Raw genomic sequence first — 10,412 nt, 5'->3', positions numbered from 1 at the left:
CATAATGGATAAAAGCAGCTTCTCAACTTTGCTTGTGGAACAATTTGGGTACAATTAAAAGATTAGAATTTGATGATCTAAGTTTCCTTTGTGGTTGATAAGATATTAAAAGCTCAGAGATATATGAAGGTGCTATGCCATTCAGAGTTTTTTAAGTAATTAACATAACCTTAAAATCAATTCTATAGGAAACAGGGAGCCAGTGCAGTTCAGCCAACACAAGGGTGATGTGTTCTCTCTTCTTGGTCTTAGTTAAAAGTCTAGCCACAGAGTTCTGTATGAGTGCCAATTTCTTTAGATGTTTTTTGGGAAGACCAGTGAAAAGTGCATTGCAGTAGTCTAACCTGCTAGTGATAAAGGCATGAATTAGTTTTTCTGCATCTTGTTGAGTTAAAAAGGGCCGCACTTTGGCAATGTTTCTCAGGTGGAAATAGGCTGTCTGAGTAACTTTACTGATATGGGGATTAAAACTTAACTCTGCATCTAAGATGACACGGAGGCTTGTTACTTTTGGTTTGACCTGGTGCGCCAAGTTCCCCAGATTACTAAGAACAATGTCTCGCTTTGGTTTTGGTCCAACCAAAAGTGCCTCTGTTTTGTCATCATTTAGTTTCAGTTTTTTTTGCTCATCCACTGATTAATGGAGGTTAGGCATGCAGTGAGGGAGCAAAGGCCACCTGGGTTAGTTGGCTCCACAGCAATATACAATTGGGTATCATCTGCGTAGCTGTGAAAGTTTACATTATGCTGACTTGATGATGTTTCCCAACAGAAGCATATATACGGAAAAGAGCAGGGGACCAAGGCAGCTCCCCTGGGCCACACCAAAAGGCAAGTCATGTTTTACAGACACATGATCTCCTAGACTGATGTAAAAATCTCTGCTAGTAATGTAGGTTTGAAACCAGTTTAGAACATTATCAGAAAGACACACCCACTTCGCAAGGCGGTGAATTAGGATGCTATGATCAATGGTGTCAAATGCCACACTCAAATCTAGAAGAATAAGGTTTGAGACTTTGTTTGAGTCAGTAGCCAGTCTAAGATCATTGACTATTTTTACAAGAGCCGTTTCTGTGCTGTGATTTGATCTAAAACCTTATTGGAATTTTTCAAGAATACTGTTTTCGTTGAGGAAGGTATTTAACTGATTACAAACGACTTTTTCAAGTACTTTGCACAGGAACGGTAGGTTTGATATAGGCCTGTAGTTGCTCAGATTAGTATGGTCAAGATTTGACTTTTTAAGTAAAGGTTTCACAACAGCGGTTTTAAAAGCAGTTCGAAATATACCTGTTTCTAATGAGGTATTTATTATCTTGAGAATAAAGGGAGCTAAGCTATCATATCAGGGCTGCCAACTTTTCAAAAAACCTTGGAGTGAGATTTGGTGGGGCCAACCAAAATGTTGCTGCGTAAATTTTTGTTTGGCTCATTCAGCATTATACCGTACAGTAAAAAAAACGTACATCAGTGGTTCTCAGGTGTAGGGACCAGGCATGGACGGATTATGAGCTTTCGGGCCCCTGGGCCCAGATGTATTAAGGGCTCCCCACTAACTGTTGCATATGTGGAAGGGGGGTTTGGGGGTACTCCCCCAGATTTTTTTTAATTTGTTTAATGTGATTTCCTGTATTCTGGTGCATTTTGGGGATGGGCAATACTAAATTCAATCAGATTCATAGCCTACATCCTGATTCCATGCAAAGGCTTGGGCTTCAGGCCCCCCTGACACCTTGGGCCCCTGGGTCTGGGCCCGGAAGGCCCGTGCAGTAATCCATCTCTGGGACCAGGGTCCCAGAGTTATATGAACATTGGTATCAAAGGGATCTAGCCTACTACTAGGACCATGGGCGTCGGAGGCATTGTGAAAGTGGGTTGTATATTTCAGCGGGGGGTATGGGGGTCCTCCCCCAGAAATTTTTTTTTGGACTAGATGCAATTTCCTGAATTCTGGTACATTTTAACAGGTTATTTAGATACTTCTATATAACAAAATAAAGCCAGCCTACGAAATTAATAAAAAGTAAATCATGCATAATTTAAAAATAACTCAATAGGCTTCTTGGCTACGCAATAAGGTTTCCATTACAGCACCGCGGACGTTCAATGAACGCATGAAAGCAGATGGTTTGTTTGAAATCCGACACTCTTTCAACTACATGGAACGTAATAGTGATCATCAAATACCTCCCCAGATTTCAGTGCCCATCAGTCCCAACATTTAACAATATAATCAAACAGTCCAAAAGTAAATTAAATATCAAACTAAACCGAAAATGTCATGCTTTTGAAGGCCTACCAGTATGCCGCTCCAAGAAACGCATGTCTCAAAATAAAACTCGCATAAGAAATAAAGGGCTGTCTCGAATACAATCCTGCCCCTAAAGGCCTGTACTGTCTTAAGACCCCGGCCATAATTTGAGGATTTACTGTATCTAAGTAGACAAACTGGCTTCAGATATCCAACAGAGTGAATAGAGATTGTGCAGTCTTAGCTGTGGTTAGTGACGTGATGCGGTTAATGGGGAGTTTTACATAGCCTAGTGTAAACCTATAGGTTATTATTTATTTGGCGTACCTATAAGGCTTTTTACCTTATCAAAAGTGAGGGGGACGACTGATCTCTTCAACACTGCGGGGGATTTGTCCTAAAAACTAACAATTTTAAAAAGTGGGTGGGTGTTTTGTAAGAATTTAAGAAATGTTTGTATATTTTAACTTTTAAATGCATCAATCAGGTGCACTTTCAAAATAAATTCAGAGGTCAGACTTGCTTATTTTTATGGAAATATTTGTGCTGTAGCCTAAGCTATTTTGCACTTCAGAATTATAACCATGCACACACAGGTGGAATAGTTATAGTGATATTGTAATAAGTTCACAACCACAAAAACATATGCTACATTTCACAGTTCAGAAATGTTTAAAAATGTGTGTACATTTCAGCACTCCATGAAATTATGCAGAAGTGGTCACCTGTGTTATTCAGCTAGTTTATTTAAGATAATATATTGGTCATTGTAATGGCCATAGCCTACAGCCTACATGCTATTCCTTTTTCAGGATGTACCCATATCTGCATGATGTGAATGTTTGCATATGGCTTATGTCAGGCTTTATATCAATATTTGTGTCTCGTTATTTGATTTTCTTCATATTTTTGTATTAATGTCACTAGGAAGCATGCCAATATAAATATATAAATGTATCTGTAATGGGATTGGCTGGAACCTGACAATATAAGAACCATGATAGTGGGATAATCTATGGCTGAGCAATTTACAAAAATGTATGTAGGCCTACTGACAAATAGTTTACATTAGAATACATTATAATTTCGCCCCAATGAGGCTATGTAGAAATGTGTTGCAATTTCAAAACCGGATTACTCAGGAACCACTTATTGCACAGAGGCATGCTTTATATCCTCGTATTCGGTAGGTTTGCTGTTTATTGTGAAATAGGGGTTTCCACGTGTTGTGTGAAGGGTTAGTGAAATATTAAACCGAGAGTAATGGGTAAATGCAAATATGATTAGCCTAAATTGCACGTCGGTTCAATGTTAATTCTCTCGCGAACCATTTATCACAGCAACTTGGCGCTAATATCATTGGAAAGCTTAGATTCCGCACGTTCACATGATGTGTGATATCATATGTATAGGTTTAGTTTAGTTGAACCTCATCTGCCAGGTATTTGACCTACCAGGTTGTCACAGCGTGAAAAATACTCAATAATACTCATAGCATACCTGAAGCCGGGGAAATGCGGGGGGGATGCGCCTGGGATGGCTTCTGAAGTAGCATCGCAAATGAGAGAACATTTTGAAAATTCCACAGACAGGGGGTGCTCTTGAACCCTCTCACCGTCTCTGAAAGCATAACCGTGGCTCAACAGGTAGATCTATAGATAGGCTAAACTCATTTTTCAGGCATCTGACCGACCGGGTTGACACTTCAGCGTGAGAAATCGGGGGTGTGGCGTGTGAGCGTGTGAAACTAATCAAATGCGTGTGTCTCACGGCCAATGCGTGAGAGTTGGCACCTATGTCATATACATTTTTGAGGAATCTAGTAGGGATTGGATCCAAAGCACATGTTGAGGAGCCGGTTTGAGTTATAATTTTACTAAACTCAGATTGAGTAATACCGAGTGTGAACGTATGTCTCATAGCTCATCTCGGCTTGTCCCCTGCACTCAGAAATCTGGCGCTAGTTAGCCGATGCTACCAACAGTTTTTCGATGGGGGTGCCTCGGGCATCGGCCTAGCCATGCAAATAAATCACTGTTTTACACCATTTACGAGGCTCAAAGTAGCTCCATACTTCATTGGTAGACTTCCGAGGGCCTTGACATTTAAAACGAGACATTGAGAACGGACAGTACCTTCAGGAAGTTTACCGTTCGTTGCCATCTTGAATTTAGTCACGATAAGTCGAGCGACGAGTACGAATGAACAGGTATGATAAGGGATCAGATTCCAAAAATAATTCTGTGGAAATGCATGTTATCATACCTGTCATACCCGAGGCACCCCCATCGAAAAACTGTTGGTATCGGCATTGGCATCGGCTAACTAGCGCCAGATTTCTGAGTGCAGGGGACAAGCCGAGATGAGCTATGAGACATACGTTCACACTCGGTATCATGTCTCAACACACTTTAGGTCAATATCACACAGGAATTCTCCTTTAAGTCTTTACTATCATAACATTAATAAAATAGTAGTTTATAAGTCACTCAATACACATTGTATACATAACACAATGGTAAGCCTTGAGTAAATATAGATACCAAAATCCCCATAAAATCTTATATACATATAGTTCATAATTTAGAAAGATCATAATAAATGGTGTATGAGAGAGTAACTAACATATGTATGTTGTTTTGCAGCCCCCTAATCTAAAGTGAGTAGGCCTATTATTTATACTTTAGCTTTCAGTCCTGGCTCAGCAGATGCATTTGTCCTAAGCAATTTAGAAAATTGATGAATCAGATGATATTTGAACCCGGCTCTACTCTGGGGGTTGTCATGTTAACTTTACCACATCTTTATGAAATAGCTTCTTTTTTTTAAAGTAACTAAAATGGAGATACCATCTACCTTAATAAATGTTGAGATTTGAGTCACCAGATATGCTCTCACTAGCACTAGTCACTTAGCATTCCTTTATCATGTATAATATATATCATTTGGCCATGTGTTGTCACAGTATCAATTGTTTCAGTATAGTTCTTTCTCTCTGTGTATGTTGTCTGTTGATGCCTGTCTTGATAGTCTATTGATAGTCTTGGATTTTCCTGGACTAGAGGTGTGATGGCTCAACTTGCTCTCCTGGGTCTGCTGTTAATGAGCAGTAGTAAAATGCCCCTGCTCCTCCTTTCCATCTGTCCATGGGCATAAAAGAGCATGGGTATGTTGGCCTGGATAACATTGAAATTGTTCTAAAAATAACTGTATTGACTGTATTTTCAGATGTCATGGCTGTTGAGATAGGATTGTCAGACTCACTCTGTCTTTCTTTCTTTCTTTCTTTCTTTCTCTCTACATATCTCCCATGTGAGCAGAAGATCCATTTCTCACATTGCATCTGGGATATCAGTGACCCTGTGGTGGACTTCTGTGAAATGTGATATGAATGTGTGTGTGTGTGTGTGTGTGAGAGAGAGAGAGAGAGAGTGTGTGTGTATGTGTGTGGGTGTGTGTGTGTGTGTGGGTGGGTGTGTGGGTGTGTGCTATATGCTTCAGGTGACCATCCAACCATGCAGTGGAATAGGGAATAAGAAGACTTTTTGCCCTGACAGCCACATACAGAGCTCCCACACTAAATGTAACACACAGCTAGATACTTTAATATACTGTATTCACTGTATACTGTATATATATATATATATATATATATATATATATATATATATATATATATAAAATATATGATACATCTAATAAACTTTAATAATAATAATAATAATGATAATAATAAGTTTAATTTATATAGCACCTTTCTCAAACCCAAGGTCACTTTACATAGTGGGAAGGAAAATACAACAAACAAACAAACAAACAAAACAATACAACAAAGAGAAGCTAAGTGTTTATAGAGCTATGTGTTGGGTGTGGAGGAGAAGTGATCATTAAACAAAAAGGTCTTGAGATGTGCTTTGAAGAAAGGAAGAGAGGGATAGTCACAAAATTTCGTTGAATGGCAGCCACAAAATGTTGTTGAATGACAGCCAGTGTTTCAGTGAGTTGGGAGTTGGTTGTTCGATCGATGAAAAATCGATGCCGGAACAAAACAAAAAAACTTGACAACTCCTATATGACCACTACACTAGCTATGCTAGTGGCGGTCATAAAATTAATAAATCTTGAGCAAAATGTTATCTTAATATTAGGAAATTACAAAATGTGACCAAACATACTGTTGGGGGGGTTCAGATTCAGACATTTGGAGCGCACATTCAACCTGTCATGACCACTTGAAGGTATAAGTGCACACAAATGATAAACCTAGAAAAAAAGAAAGAAAAAACTCACAGTGGCTTCTCCTGATTTCTATAGGAAAAGGCTAGCCTGACGTAGTCATACTCAATTCTAGTCAGAATATGAGTCTGATACTGCTCCATTGGGACGTAATTATGGGGCGTGTTTCAACGGATACAGGGGGGGAATGCCTCTGCACTCAATTGGATAGACTTAACCAATCAGAGCAACAAAATAGCTTACCGTGAGGTGTAGGAAGAAAACACACGAACCATCCTTCTTCTCCTATATCCCCTCCGTTTTTAAAAATAATTCTGTTGAACAGTGATATGCTACAAACATGTTAAACAGCTGGGAAAAGCTGTCGTAAATCCCTCGAACAGGTGGTCAATCAGAGATGTCGAGGGAACGAGGGAACCTTGATGAAAGTGAAACCACAAGTTTTCCCACATCTCAACTTTGGCCAAAGTTTTCAGAAATAATCGTTTTCAGTGATACAAGCTCATTAAATAATATGAATTTTCCATATGGGGTCTTAAAAGCCATGTATCCTTCTAGCCACAGCGTTTTTGTTTCAAACATAAGCCTAATCAAAGCGTGCTCAGATGATGTGATAGACCAGGCGCTGTTGCTCACCTGTCCATCATCGTAAAGCCTGATTTGATTGGTCCGCCTGATATAGGGCGAGCATACTTCCACCATAATGGAACAATGCCAGACCGAACTTCCCAACTTTAAATGTTGTGGCCGGGACTAAGTTCGGAATGGCACCCAGGCTAGGAAAAGGCTCTATACCATGATATCACATGATGCAATGATAACATTTTACTGTTAAACTACCTTGAACTTTATTGCAACTCTGAAAATGTTTACTGAATATGTCAACGTGGGAACTGAAAGTAAAACATCAAGTAACATGTTTTATCCCATTGTGATGGAACCCATCATAAATTAAACCATGCATAACATAAACTTACAACAAATGTCTTTGCTTTTTTTAGGAATTGGTGTTGATGACATGTTCATAATGGTCTCAAACTGGCAGCAGACCAACGTCAAAGACCCCGTTGAAAAGCGCATAGCGGACACCTACAAAGAGGCAGCCATGTCCATCACCATAACCACCCTAACGGACATCATTGGCCTCTACATTGGCCTCATGAATGATTTCCCTTCGGTCCGCTCGTTCTGTCTCTACACGAGCACCGCCGTTTTATTGTGCTACATCTACAATATCACATTCTTTGGGGCTTTTCTGGCACTTAATGGCAGGAGGGAAAGCAGTAACTGACACTGGCTGACATGCAGGAAGATTCTTGATAAGATGCCCCCTGGCAGGTCTGAATGGTATAGGATCTGGTGTGTAGGGGGAGACTATGATATGGAAACAGGGACAGAAAAAGAACATCCTGTGAAGTTCTTCTTCAAGGCACTCTATGGCCCTTGTCTGACAAACAAATGGACTAAAATATTTGTCATTCTGCTCTACATGGGATATTTAGCAGCAGGGATATATGGTTGCACACAAATTCAACAGGGTATTGATCTAAGAAATTTAGCAGATGATAATTCGTTTGTGATTGACTATTATGATAATGAGGATAAATACTTTTCCTCTTATGGTCCAAATGTTATGGTGGTGGTCAAAGAGGAATTGCCTTACTGGAATGAGAGCAAGAGGTCAGAACTTAAATTTTGCATGGATAGGTTGAATAATCTTAGTTTTGTTGGTGGGGATTTCTTCATGTCGTGGCTCGAGTCTTATGACAAGTATGCAAAAGAGAAGAGATTCAGCCTGGATGATCAAAGGGTTTTCATGTCAAATTTGTCCTCCTTCTTCAGTCTCAACCCTGAGTTTAGACAGGACGTCAACATCAACGGTAATAAAATACAGGCCTCTAGGTTTTTTATACAAACAGTGAATGTTGTTGATGCGGAGAAAAAGATGTACAATGAGCTCAGGGAAACAGCAAAATTGTGCACAGAGGCTGAGCTATTTGTGTACCATCCCGTATTTATCTACTATGAATTTAATGTGATAGTAATTGGTACCATCCTGAGCATTGGGATCACAGCTGCAGTCATGTTAGCCATCTCCCTCCTACTTATCCCAAACCCAGTCTGCGCAGTCTGGGTGACCCTCTCTATTGGTTCAGTCATCACCGGGGTAACAGGTTTCATGGCATTATGGGATGTTAACCTCGATTCCATATCTATGATCACTCTGGTAATATCTGTAGGTTTCACTGTTGACTTCTCTGCTCACATCTCCTACGCGTTTGTCTCCAGCAAGAAGCACACAGCTAATGAGAAAGCCATAGAAACACTGTCTGTCTTGGGGTATCCTGTGGTACAAGGTGCTTTTTCTACCATCATTGGAGTGTTGGTTCTCTCCTCTTCAAAAAGTTACATCTTTAGAACCTTTTTTAAAATTATGTTCCTGGTCATGCTCCTCGGATTAGTCCATGGGTTGGTTTTCATCCCAGTGTTTCTGACACTGTTTATGTGTCATTCCAACCTTGGTAAAAAAGATCCAGGAGTAAATGTTCCTGAGTTTTCTCCAGTACAAGGTCTTCCATATATAAGGCCTACCATTATGGCCAATAAGGGTATATATGAAAACCATGTATTTATGAATAATGATAACCAATATGTAAACCGTGCAATCATGACAAACCAAACCCAAATGTTTATGCTAAATAAACACAAATCTCAGAGGGTCTGGTCTCAAGACCCTGACTGTCCATAATGCATTGCTTATGTTATGGCATTGCAACACTTGTCTGTGTGACATGATAACAAACCTTCAGTTTCACACTGATTTTATGAATATGTATACATTGTTTGTTTTATGGGTTCACAATCAAATCTTACTCTCAAAATCACTGTACAGTATATTGTGTTTTACATGTTTTATCAGTATTAGATAATTACAGTTGCTGCCATTAAGTCTTTGTAGTGTTCTATGAGAGTCTGTGAAAATAAATAAAATAGTCAAAACAACATTCATTTTACTAGAAAGAGCAAGTGACAAGACATGTCATGGTCACAGACTGTCCTGAAATGCATCATAAATGATGCTTCTTCTCACCAAAAATGAAAAGTTTTCTTTTTAATCACACTGGTCTTTTGGGAGAGATGATACCTGTCTGGAAGTTGATGGGACAGCTCAACCTGACCTGCATGACAGATTTCTTTACCAAGTAGCCAGAATTTACAAGGTTAACTGTTCTTTTTTTTTTTTCAAACTGATCAAAGTGACTGTATGTATATATACGGTAATCAGTGCAAATTCCTTATGATGTTGGTTCCTGATTTTTATTTTTAATTCATGCTCCTTTACCTTGTGAAAATATTGAACATTTATTTTTCTTAACCTGCTCATATTTGTAAATTCTCCCTCTTCTGATAACTTCAGGCTGTTTCATCAGGTATGACGGGGACACAGAAATGCTGGCTTGACCCACTTAAAAATAAGCCATGGCCTGACCCATATTAAACAGTCCTTACTTACCACTATAGTATCTGCAATTCATCTGGTGCTATGTTAACAGAGAAACTTTCCTACTCAACATTTCTTTGCCTTTTATTGGTCTTCCTCATTATGCAAGATCATGTGTGCTCAATTCTGTGGATATAGAACAGTTTTGTCAGTTAATCTATATGTATTATACTGTTCTGAATACAACAGATTTGTTTTGAGTTTAACGTGGGTGTATGGTAAACACAGCTGCTGAAAAGAATCACGTCACGTTAGGTTGGCCCCAAAGTCACCAGCACGTGTTCCTGATAGTGCAGGTATGTGGTGTATTGAAATCCTTAACAACACCAGCCTGAGGCACAGCAGCTGATAAAGTTCAGCACCGCAGAACTGCACCTGACCCAACAAACTCAATATTTGCTTATTGTAGCCCCTTTTCCC

General features: G+C 39.4%; 1 pseudogene; it reads left to right on the top strand.

Annotated features, from left to right (window-relative positions):
• The first annotated feature begins 7,472 nt into the window (after window positions 1–7,472).
• On the top strand, window positions 7,473–9,952 carry LOC143131518 (patched domain-containing protein 3-like; annotated as a pseudogene).
• Window positions 9,953–10,412: the final 460 nt, after the last annotated feature.

Source organism: Alosa pseudoharengus, unplaced genomic scaffold (genome assembly GCF_046254945.1).
Source record: "Alosa pseudoharengus isolate Yale_2024_CS ecotype anadromous, Long Island Sound unplaced genomic scaffold, YU_APseudo_1.1 YU_APseudo_1.1_scf_18, whole genome shotgun sequence".
Taxonomy (NCBI): Eukaryota; Metazoa; Chordata; class Actinopteri; order Clupeiformes; family Clupeidae; genus Alosa; species Alosa pseudoharengus.
Note: the sequence above shows the minus strand (reverse complement) of the source record. Positions and strands in the feature narration are given on the sequence as shown.